We start from the raw sequence: 12,933 nt of genomic DNA on the forward strand, positions 1-12,933 counted from the left end.
AGGGAATTGGCTGAATGAAAACAGCCAATACCAAATGTTTTTTATTGTGTGATTCATTTATATAGTATTCTTTAAACAAAAACACTACAGAAGTGAAGAACAGATTACTGGTGCCAGAGGTTAGAGTTTGTTGGGGGAGGACAATATAAAGGGAGCCATGTGGTGATTCAATAGCCCCTTATCTTGAGTGTGGTGGTAGTTCTATTAAGCTACACATGTCATCGAATTGCATAAGACTACACAGGTACACAGACACACAGGCACACACACAAGTGCACGTGTAACTAGAGAAGTCTGAAACAACTCTGTGGATTGTACAAATGGCAACTTCCTGGTTTTTGTCTTATTGCGCAAATTGTCAAATTTGGGGAAGACTAGAGAAAAGGTGCGTGGAACTTCCTGGTACAATTCTTTGTAATTTTCCCTGAGCCTATGATTATTTCAAAATAAAGACTTAAAAGACATCTTGTAGTGTCAGAAAGCACGGAAGTGTTTTAAAAAAATATATACTGATGGTAGTATGTCAGGGCACACAGAAGCCAACAGAAAGAGTTCTCAATGGCCAAAGCTGGAATGGTTTGGGCAAAAAAATAAATAAAATAGTGTTGGATTATGACTTGAAGTACAAAACAAATATTCATGAGTTTGCGTTAATATAAATAAATGATTGGAAAATAAATAGATGGAGAGAAGAGATGAATCTCTCTTGTAGGAGAATTCTAAATAATTCATATAGATACTCCACCCTCAAGGAGCTGGAACATAACTTTCCTCAAGTGTGAATTTTGCATAGTGAATTCCTTCCAAAGAATACCATATGGAATGGGAGGAAAAGAGTAACTTTGCAGTAGAAAACTCTTGACAAATACTCCCTCAGCCAGGTGATCAAGGTCAGTATGAACAGTGATAAATCATGGATGTGCCCCTGCTATAGTGTGATGAGAATGCCTCTTACCTCTATGGTCTTCATCCCCAAAGCCATAACCCCATTCTAATCATGAGAAAAATCAGACAAATTCTAATAGACAGACATCTTACAAAATACTGATCAATACTCCAAAACTATAAAGGTCACTGAAAGCAAGTAAAAATCTGAGAAACTGTCACGACCAAGAGGAGTCTAAGGAGACATGCCAACCAAACATAATGTGTGATTCCAAAATAGAAAAGGGTCATTAGGTAAAAAACTAAGGAAATCTGAATGAATCATGAACACTAGTTAATAAAAATGGGTCCATATTGATCCATGAAGTTGAACAGATGCCCCAGACCAGTGTAAGATGTTAATAATAGGGAAAACCATGGGCTGGGAATATGGGAATTCTCTGTACTATTTCCTCAAGGTTTTTGTTTTGTTTTGTTTTGTTTTTTGTTTTTTGTTTTTTGTTTTTTTTGTAATTCTGAAACTGTTCTTAAAAAACTGTGTAGTCTCAAATAAAAGTTTTTTAAAATTAAAGATTTGATATATAGTTTTTGAGCAACTACTATACAACAGGCACTTTCATAAGGATTATATGGTCGAGATCATCCTAACGGTGGGAATGTTAGCATTCATTGTTTCACTGAAGGAAACCCTGAAGCTCAGCGAGGATCTCCCAGTTAGGAAGTAGCTAAGCTAGAATGTGTGCTCAGGTCTTCTGACTTTCATCCCATGGCTTTTCCCATCATGCCACTCAAGGACCTGAGGGAAAAGTGATTATTCAGTTATAGTGTTGAGACGAATTACTAGAATGCTCTAGGAGCCAGAGCTCCCCATTCCTCAACCATGCCTACCTTTATCATTCCTACAGGATTCAACATAATTCCCCAATGTTTACATCCATTCAGGATGGTAGAAATTGTTTCCACATTAGGGATGGAGAAACAGACTCAGAGAGGTAAAGTAACTTGCTCAAGGTCACTCAGCTAGTGGTGGATCAGGATTCAAATACAAAGCTTGCGTTCTTCCCTGTAACCAGGCCTTTGAATGACCAGCATGGCTCCACTGAGAAATTTCAGACTATCTCAGATATAGCCATGTTTCCTTGGTCTTTTCTCCAGCTGCTTTTCATTTTGCAGGCATAATTAGTGAGTAAGGATTCAGTTTCATCTAATGAGAAGAATCTTTGGAATATTTTTATGAAAAAGATGAGGAGAGACAGTTGGTCATTGCCATTACAGGGGCATTACAGATTATAAATCCACATTATAAACCTTATAAATCCACATTATACATCCGCATTAATAAACCTTGTAAATCCACATTATAAACCACGTTGACAAAATATTGCACAGTAACCCCACTGTCCCCGTGCCTGCTCTGATGGCAGACATGATTAATCAATCTCGAGTTCTTGCCAACAGAGCCTGGACTCGGCCTGACAAGCCCTCCAGGCAGCCACAACTAATCCTCAGAGCCAGTCCTGAGATGAAACCCCTCTCCTTACCAACTATGGGCACTAACACACTTTTTACACTTATATTTTTCGACATTTGAAAAACAGAATGAGAGCGTGCACAAGCTAGTTATGGCATTGGCAGCTAATGCTGCAGTCACAACACAAAATGATTTCTTCAGCCTTTAATTAGGATGCATCATCCCAACCACATTCTTGATGCAATATGCCTGTTCTCTAAGAAGGGGCTGAATGTCTAGCCTGTGGTGTCATGATACCCAGGTTACTCCTCTGAGCAAAACCAAGAGGCAGGATGCCAGTGGGCTTTGCAGGCGAGGCACCCATGGGAAGCACCATTAAGGTTTATCCTTGATAGAAGCAGCTCTGGCCATTGTAAGAAGTGATGCCTGCAGGATCAGGCTTTATCTTTTTTCCAGATGATGAGCCAGTACTTGTAACAGCAGCAACAACAGAAAGTAATAGCCTAGAGGCTCAGGAATAGGCTGGAAAATTACCTAGTGATCCCTGCCCACTTGCTGACTGAATCAGGCCCAGGAGATCAATAACAGTGGGAAGTCCAGGGTGTTGATCACAGACAGTACACAGTATTCTAAAATACAAAACCAAATTACCCAAGACTAGCACTGATGGGAATTTGACAACCCTGATGAAAGCTGAAAAGAAAATCATTAGTCCAGAGCACGTCTAAGGAGCTCACAAATTGTGTGTTAGCTTGACTCATGTTTACTAACCTTGTTTTCCTTTATAGCTGTGTTTCCTCCTCCTTCCGTGGGTTCCCACAGCTCAAGACTGTGGGAGCACATGGCCCCACGTAACATAAACACGGGGACGTGCTCTCTGCTGTGTGTGAGAACATTTCCCACAGACAGAGGAATGGCCAGGTGTTTGAGAACATAATGTCCCACCTTCTTTTCATTTCCAAAGATGCCACCACTGTTTTGCCACAGTCCTGTGTCCCTGGGAAGCAAAGAATGGGCAGTCATTCCCCTCCCCTGCTACACATGCATGTGCACACGTGCACACACACATGCAGCTACTGGGGTACTGAATTCTCTTGAGAAACTAGAGGGAAGAAGGAAGTGGAAAGAGACCAGCCCCTGCCTTCCCCATGCCCTTCTGTGGGAAGATTTGGCTCACATAGAACGGATCAATTCTCTCTGACAGACTGGGCAAGTCTGCAGATGCTTGTTAATGTTCTGAGAAAGTGAGGTTCTCTAATCACCTTTAATGCTGGAGGTTCTATGAAAGATACCAGAAACATGAGTGGCAGAGGACATTAGCCCCTGCGCTGTGCTGTCCCTCTGGGTCCCTGCACTCTCCAGACTGGGACATCCAATAGGCTTTGTGGAGAGGACACACCCCCTCAGAATACACCTGACTTCCATACTTTCCAAGGATCTCATGCCATCCATTTGCCACCATCAATGTGGACCATTAGCAAAGTTTTGTGTTGGTCCACCTCGGAGATCTCATGTTTTTATAACTCAAACGTGGCTGCCATAGGTTGGGCACCAATTTCAGATCCATCCATTCATTTATTCATTCACTCAACAAGTATTTATTGAGCGCCTACTACGTGCTAAGTACTAGAGCTTCACCAATGGTTAAGAGGCACTGTTCCAGTCTCACAGAGCTTGGTGGCCTAATAAGTTGCAGTCGTGGTAGCAGAACTCCTTTTGATTGACACATGGTGCATGCCATGACACGATGGGGGAAAGCCACCCATGGCCACTTTCCTCAAAGGAGATTATGGCCAAGGCAGGGATCTCAGGCTCATGAGCATCTCACCTATATACCCATGAAGAAGGCTCCCTGTTCTCCTCTCCACCCACTCCAGAAACCCAGGATGCTGTGATGATCTGGGGAGGGTGGGTCTTTGGAGTCATAAAGCTTTGGCTCAAATCCCATCTCCCCCCTCTCTATCTGTGTGCTCTTGGACAAGTCATCTGGCTTCTCAAAGTTTCATTTTCCTTGTCATAAAAGTGGGGATGATAACTACAGCTGCTTCATAATGTTGAGAATTAATGGAGTTAATAAAGGCACTAACAGATGGCAAGAATCCTGTAATGTTAGCTTTTATTCCTACAGTCAAATGAGCAAGTGCCCAGTACTCACCTATTCCTGGATATGAGCCTTATGAGTACAACAGGCAATATCCATGGAGTGAGGCAGCCTATGAGGTATCAGGAGGCACAAGTAGGGCTCAGAATGTCCTTTCACCCTGTCTTGTAGGCTGCTTGATGGCCGCAGGAGAGAGCAGCCCAGGGGGCCTTACACTGTAATAGTGCTAACGGTAGAGAAAGCTGGGCATCCAGACCACAAGAGAAAATACAGAAGTACGGCTCCCCTAATCTGCATTCCCCCCACAGTAGATGTTTATACACAAGTATACAGCAACCAGCAAACAAGACCTTGGGGGCTGCATTTTTAGACCAGGCCACCAATTTAACGAACAGGTATTTATTAATATTTGGATTTTATATCTGCTGTCAGAAATGAAAACAATTAGATTAGCATTTTATAGCGAGGGCACAAACAACTCATTTTTATCTTCTGGAAATACACAACCCACATGAAAAATCACGACAATTTCCAAATCATTTTGCTGCCTCTGCTTGTGAGGCAACTCTTTCCGCGGCACACCACGGCAGGCATGCGACAACCCCACATCTCTAGGTCATCGAAACCCAAAGGACAGATATGTGCTGTGTTTTGTTCCACTTGCTGAGCTGTGGTCTGTAGAGTTTGCCTCTTTGCCCGGGGTCTGCCCCTCTGCTGGCCTGTTCGCATTGCTCTGGTCAGCTCTGCGCGGGGATCCCGGGCCCTTGATCTGCTTCAGCGCCCCAGGACATTCACAGGGGACAGCCACCTCTCCCTCCCTTCCCACTGTTCCCTGGTCTGAGCCAGCAGCGAGCAGCATCCCCAGGTTCCGTGACAGGTGTCTGCCTCCACAGCACTCACCAAGGCCATGACTGAAGCAGCGACATCTGTTGGGGGCTCGGAGAGAAGGGGAAAGCAGGAGGAGGGCCGAGCCCAAGCACAGATTTCAGAGGAAGAACTGGGCCTCCTCCTGCCAACTCCTTCCCTCCCGCACTATTTCTGCAGCTGGCAAGCACGAAAGCACAGTGTGTGAAGTTCAGATCTGTTTCTGTACTGTCAGATCAAGCCTGGGAAGCCGAAAAGCGAGAGCACACTCTGAGGTGAGAGTCGCTTTACAAAGCACCAGTCAAGTGTCCCTGGGCTCTGGGACAGATGAGAGCTGAAGCCAGCCATTTGTTTGTGTGGCAGAGTCTCAGACAGGAGACAGGAGAGCTGGGGTGCTGAGCGACCTGCCCAGAGATCCGCCCTCCACAGGGGAGGGCCGGGAGTTAATCAGCACCCCACATGGCTACAGCAAGGGCCCCTGATCAGGGCCGCCCACGCCAGCCGCACAACACCTCAGGCCCCCACGGGGCAGCTTCTCCCCCCGGTGGAGTGGACTCCTGAAGCTCTTACACACATTTACTGGATGGTGGCTGGATTTGTGCCACATTACTGTTGGGCAAGGGGCAACTGCTCAAATGAGTGCCATTAGACATACGCATGCTTACAGGCCTCTTAGAGATGCGATTTTCTTCTGCATAAGCCAGCAAATGAACTTTGCACACTAAATTGAATAACTCTTATTATCCTGTGAAGTCATTCTCCTTATTTGGTGACCACGTTCCAGACACAGGATTATTCCCAGCTGCTGATGTGACAGCCTCAGAGATTCTTGAAAGCCGTTTCTTCCTTGGGCATGACTCAGGGCCCTCCTCTGCCCTCCTCCCCCAAAGAGAGAGGCCCAGCCTCCATTTATTGTCACATGTCTGTGGATCTAAAACTGGACCGGTTCCCTCTCAGTATTAAAACGGCCTCCTTGGCGTGGTTTAGGAGGAAGTACCCAGGTAGTAAATCAGGTCTTTCACCACAGATAATGAATAATGAATATTATTCAGTGTGAAACTGACAGCAATTCTTCACCTGTCAGATTAAAAGGGAACAGAAAAGAGGGGTTTAAAAATAGCACCGACACTCAGGGTGTGATGGGGACAGCTGGGAGCCTGAGAGCCGTTGTCTGGCAGGCAGGGAGACAGCGGGAGGGAGCCAACCGGGCACCGTCAGAGAAGTTCAGGAGCTCCGTGGGGCCCTGTGTGTCCTCAGTGAGGCTGGAGGACTTTCTCCTTGGGGGCTCTGACCTTGGAACAAGGTCTTGCTGCTGGCTGCCTTGCAGCCCATCCTCCTTCACTCCTGCGATAAAGGAAAACACAGAGAGGGCTTCTCAGCACACAGCACCGTGGAAGTCTCTGGATTGCAGCTTCCCATAAGCTCTTTCGGAGACCATTTGTAAAATGAGGGACTGGAGGAAGATTCTGGAAGGCAGCATAATGGAAAGAACACAGGATCTGGAATCAGATGACCCAGAATTGAACCAGATCATCCAGTAACTTTCTGCAAAGCCAGGGGCAGGGGGGGCTGGTGGTTAACCTGGTCTCTGGGAGCCTCACTTTCCCCATGAGCACTTGGAAGATAGGACTCCTCCCTCCATGGGGATTTTGTGAGATATTCTACATGAGCCACCTGTTTGAGGATCTCAGTGAATGCGAGTTCTGCCCCTACTCCCTACTAGCTTTAGCACTCTGGCTGCAGCGTTGTAGCACTGCCCATGTTTTTCCAGCCCTGTCTGTCCTCTTGCAGCTTCTGCATAGATTTCTACCTTTACTGTTTCTCTACCTTAGACAATCGTCAGCCCGTGAGGGTGGTGGCTGTCTCTCTTATCACCACTGTTACCCAGCAATTAGAACGGAACCCAGTGCCTAGGAAATGCTTACTGTATATTCAGTGATCTGATCCTCCCTAAACAGCTCTTGGTTTTATGAAAACAAAAGTGCAGATTCAAAAAAAAAGGGGGGGGGGTGATTCAACCAACGGTCAGGTTACTGGTTAGCCACTGGAAGGGAATAATGAAAACTTCTACTTTAGTGAAACTTCATAGTTATTCCCTTTTTTCTAACGATCCTTCTTCCCATCTGAGGCCCACCCAACCCCTGCACTCTTTAGGAAATCAATACTTCCTCAATGGGCCAGTGCTTCCTCTTTTAAAGGTGCTGTTGAGCTGTACAGGGAGGACTGAAGTGACTTACAAAAAGCCAGACCCCAAACATCTGACTCTCAAACCTTCACTAACCAGTCTAACCCTTCTTCCTTAGATTCTGCTTTCAGAGAAGAAAAGAAAGTAATCATCCGGTGGCATATAAATCACTATGTTGACAACATATCTGGTTATTGTGATAATTAGAAGATTTAAAAATTCTCAAGAGAGTGTTTATGGCTAGATCCCAAATCTTCAGCTCAGATTGAGACCCTGGAGTGCAATCAAGAATGGCTTTCAAACAGGTCCTGACTCTGGTCCCCGAAAGACTCTGCCTCTTCCAACCAAAGACTGCAGACCTGCTTCCAGCACGTGATTAATTCTCGACCTCATTGCCTCCTTGACAGGCCCTCTGAGGGACCCGAGTAAGTCGCAGGGGGACTTCCTGGAAGCATCACCACTATCAGCTACCCTGCTAAGGTATAAAAAGATCAAACGGCTCCCAGTGCAAAGCCTGGGTAAGAAGTTCCCATTCTAAGAACAATAACATTGTTGACTTTTGGCAAAGAAGGACATGAAGAAGAAAGGTCTGTGCCTGTATTGATTGGACTTCGGCAAGTCCAAGACAAAAACATCAACACCTCCTAATGGGGTTAGGAACTGTAGTTTACAAATTCAACCAAATTTGCACCTCTTGTGTCTCAGAGTCATGTTTCATTAGGGTGCAGAGAGAGCAGATGGTCTTTCCCTCTGCAGTGCACCAGCTGCACCTACCCCCATGATCACTCAAGTGCAATTGGGAGATGGACTCATGCTCTTCACCTCCATTGGAGTTTTCTGTCTCACTCCAGCAGACCGCCTATTTGTGTCCAGGGCCAATGCATTTTCAGGGAAAAGCAATTTTCTCCTGGGAGCTACAAATATTGACCTGTAACAGATGAGTAACAAACACCACAGTGTCTGGAGAAAAAAAATTAAACAGACAGTCACATTTCCATCTTCAATATTGTCCTACCAGGGTGCCAGTGATTATCAACCACTGAGGACAGCCAGAGCCTATCCATTATAAACAGGCTTTCTGTAACAACTAGCACCATACAGGCACAGATGGAAACTAAAAAACAAAAACAGCAAAAACCAAACCAAAACAAAAAACAACAACCAAAACTGATGGATATGATTAAAAGGCTGAAGGTTTTCAAACTATCTCTCTCAACTTCTTTTAAAAATCGAAGCACAATCTGTTTACTTCACCCAGTGATGTCTCTATAGTCTTTTCAGTGTTGTAACCTGAATTTAGATGAAAGGAAAATACTAGATTTGTGCTCTGTCTCCTTCCTTGAGGTAACTGGTGACTAGTGATAAATAGATATAATTCAGTGAATCTGTCAGAACGAGGATGTTGAGACTTAATATTGTGAAAATGGCAATATTCTCCAAATTGCTCTACTCATTCAAAATCCCAGCTGGCTTTTCTTGCAGAAATTGACAAACCAATCCTAGAATTCATATGGGCCCAAGTAGCCAAAATAATCATGAAAGGAACAGCCAACTTGGGAGGATGGATACTTCCTGATTTCAAAACTTACTCTAAAGCTGTGGTTAGCAAGACAATGTTCTACTGGCATAAGGACAGACATAAATGGATCATAATTGAGAGTTCAGAAATAAGCTCTTATATTTATGGCCGGTTTATTTTTGACAAAGATATCAAGACATTTCATTGCGGAAAGAATAGTCTTTTCCACAAATAGTGCTAGAACAACTGGATATCCACATACAAAAGAATGACCTTGGACCCTTACCTCACACCGTATGCAAAAATTAACTCAAAAAGAGATCCTAGACCTAAATGTACAAACTAAATCTATAAAAACCCTCACAAGAAAGCACAAGAGTAAGTCTTAATGACCCCATGTTTGGCAATGTTTTCTTAAATATGACACCAAAAGCAAAAGCGATAAAAGAAAAAAGAAATTGGAATTCATTAAATTAAAAATATTTATACTTCAGAGAATGCCATTAAGAAAGTAAAAAGGGAAGGATGACGGAACAAGAGTAAAGAAACACGATCCCTTTGTTTCCAGAAAATCTGAGAGAAAAAAAAAAAAAAAAAAGGAAGGCTTATCAAGCCCACAAAGCCTCTCAAACAAAGGAGGCACTTTTGGAAAAGAAGAAAAAGAGATCAAGTTTAAATGACTGGACTGGTTCCTACATGATTCCTGGAGGGAACAACACGACAGCATGTACCTAAGACAACTAAAATGAAGCCTTATGTCTTAGAAGTGCCAGATAAACATCCCTTGGCCTTCGTTTTATGCATCCAAAAGACTAATGGGGCGAGAGTTTACTGATGCAGGAGACCACTGCAAGGCTTCCCCTGAAGAAGATTTTCAGGGTTGTCTTTGTGAAAGTGACCTTCCAGACCATAAAAATGCTGCATATAGTGGAATCCTATTTGACCTTGTGATTTCCAAACTTGAAGTCTGTCTGAGAATTCATCTTGAAATGCAGACTAGCCAAGGTCAAGAATAAAAGCATCTCTATGACAGACAACAGTTATTGAGGAGCACATGAGGAAGTTTGGTGTCATTTGTTTAAAAAAACTTCATGAAACTTCCTTTCCAGGGAAAATATTGTAGGTAATCTCAGTGTTTTTACACTTTTTCCATTCCTCAGTGGCCTCTCATACTAAGGAGAATAGAGTAGGTTTCAAGTCAGTGGGCTCACCTGGTTCTCCAGTTGAATGCATCAATCAGCTCATTTGGCAGCTGAACCAAACCCAAAATATCCTGAAAGCACAATGCATTGGAAGCATGTGGTTCTGCTTTTTGGAATTGTTATACAGTATCTTCAAAGAAGATTATTTTCTGCTATGTCTTCAGAAGCTGCTGGGAAGGGGTCAGGGAAAAGATGACATCCCTGGAAGGCACTTTCCATTACAGCCCAGTTCCAGGAGAAAGTTCCAGTGTGTTTTCCATATTGGCTGCTACTGCCATCTCTGAAATCAGCAAAGGATTCCTGTCATGGTAGAAGGTCCTGCTTTGTCACATTTTCTATCCCGGGGTTTAATGTTGGTGAATGAATACCCAAGCACGAATACAAGACAACAGTGGACCAAGCCTAGAGGTATACCTGAATCTGGGGGTTCCTAGGGCCTTATTTTGGAAAGAACTTAAAATACAATCAGAAAGGACAGAGAGAGAAAAAAGACATCCATAGGCTCAGAGATAATACTTGCAAATCACCTATTAATGATCTTGAACCCAGAATGTGTAAAGAACTGTCACCACTCAACAATAATGAGAAGATGAATTTGTATCTTCGAATTCACATGCCGCTTTAAAAATGGACAGAGGGTATGAACAGACATTTCTCCAAGGAAGATATATGAAGGTCAATATACACATGACAAAAGTGCATAATATTATTAGTCATTTGGGAAAATGCTAATCAAAACCACAGGGAAGTACTACTTCACACTTAATAGGATGATTCTAATTAAAAAGAGACAATAATAAGGATGTGGGGAAATTGAAACTCTCCTACATCGCTGATGGGAATGTAAAATGGCTGCCCCATTTTGGCGAGAAGCAATTCCTCAAAATGTAAACATGGAAGTGCTCTATGATGTCATCATGAGAGCTTCTCATCGATTCACTTATTTAATTATTGAATTTCTTCCTAATATTGCTTCATTACCCCCACTCATCTTAAGAGCCATGATTTACTCATAAAGGGATTTTGCTGCTTTGTCATGGTTTCTTGATCTTCCAGCAAGAGTCATAGAATGAGCAAAGGTCTTCTCCAATGTACAACACATTTTTGGTATCCTTTTTTGTGGCTAAAATGGTTTGTTGGGAAAGGACATGATCTCTTTAATCCCTGAGGGTGCAGAGATAGCCAACATTGAATCCTGCCAATGAGGGAAAAGTAAGATGCCAAAAGGAACCACATCCAAGATTCACAGTGGAATTGTCTATCTAGCCCCTTCCTGAATCCCATTACCATTCTTCTGTGTCCCCCTTCAGTTAGCTCAGCATTCTTTTGCTCAGGACTATGCATGATATGTGCTCTCTCCCTGTAGTTAAGGTGGTTAATGGTTCCCCAATGAAACAATGAAATGAAATGCTCATCCCTAATTGAAAACAAGATGACTCTTCCCTGGAGCAGATCTTTCTTTTTCTTTAGCATGGGTCTGTTTTTCTATTGTACATGAGGGCACATGAACACATCCCCACTATTTTAGTCAGCTTAGAAACCTTGGTTGTGCTGAAGGAGTATTCATGGAGTATCCTAACTCTACAATGTCCCTCAGACAGAACTGCTAGGCAACCTTCCATCTTTAGAGCTTCCCTCTCAGACCACAAGGGCCTCAAGCAAAGATGAGCCAGGATGCCACCTGCCTCATGTCCCCCAGCCTCAGGTGGAAGGCTCTGGAGGGCTTTCAGTATTTCTGACAGTGTTTCAGATATAGAGCTGCCTTGGGCTGTGGAGTGTAAAATGCTTCTTGACAGGTTGAAGCTATGCATGCAGGCACCAGCATCAGTTTGGTGATATGTGAGGACATACATAATGGGACATCCTCTGCACTCGCTCTAGACAAACACTTAGATTGGAGCACTAGGAATTGATTTTCCTCCCTCCAGCTTCCATTAAACTGTAAATATTCTTCACACTGGATGGCTGATAGGGTAGCTTAGAGTGCTTTTAAGAAAACCAAATACATTATGCCTCTATCCCCTGTCCCTAAATCAGCATAACTTAACGTGGGGCCACAGATCATCTCTGTCACATAGTCACCTGGGGAATTTGCTAGTTTGTTAGACACACTTTTACCAGGTTCCATCTAAAAATGTTAGTGTCTTCTAGACTTTAGGCCCAGAGGTGGGGAGTTTGCATTTCAAATAAACTTATTTTACACATGAGTTTAAGAATTGCGTGAGCTGAGTTGGAGCCGGCTCCCACAATTCTAAACCCTTAGGCATCCAACCTGTCCCTCATTTTCCGAAGATATGTCATGAAAAAGACTAATGGATGCAAATCACATCAGACACAGTAGTAGATTAAGTGATTATTCAATTTTTCCACCACAGGGCTGCTTTAAGATGTCTATGGGGCATTTTAGTGGGATTTCATTTAGAAAATCTAATTCCTGTTTTAAGAACCCACAGATTGCATCATTTAAGTTACACCTTCCTTGCACAGCTACCATGCACCATTCACTTCCATCTCTCACTCCTGACCCAATCTGTGACATGTGCGATTACCTTCCCATTCTATGCCAGCAGCTCCCAACCACGGCTGCACATCAGAACCACCACAGGAGCTTTTAAAAATATCAATGCCCTGCTCACAACCCAGACCAATTGCATCTGAATTCCTGAGGGGTAGGATTCAAGTACCAATATTTTTTAAAGCTGCTCA

General features: G+C 43.5%; 1 pseudogene; it reads left to right on the top strand.

Annotated features, from left to right (window-relative positions):
* Nucleotides 1-9,550: 9,550 nt before the first annotated feature.
* On the top strand, nt 9,551-10,511 carry LOC121497692 (annotated as a pseudogene).
* Nucleotides 10,512-12,933: the final 2,422 nt, after the last annotated feature.

The sequence above is a fragment of the Vulpes lagopus genome, chromosome 8 (genome assembly GCF_018345385.1).
Source record: "Vulpes lagopus strain Blue_001 chromosome 8, ASM1834538v1, whole genome shotgun sequence".
NCBI lineage: Eukaryota > Metazoa > Chordata > Mammalia > Carnivora > Canidae > Vulpes > Vulpes lagopus.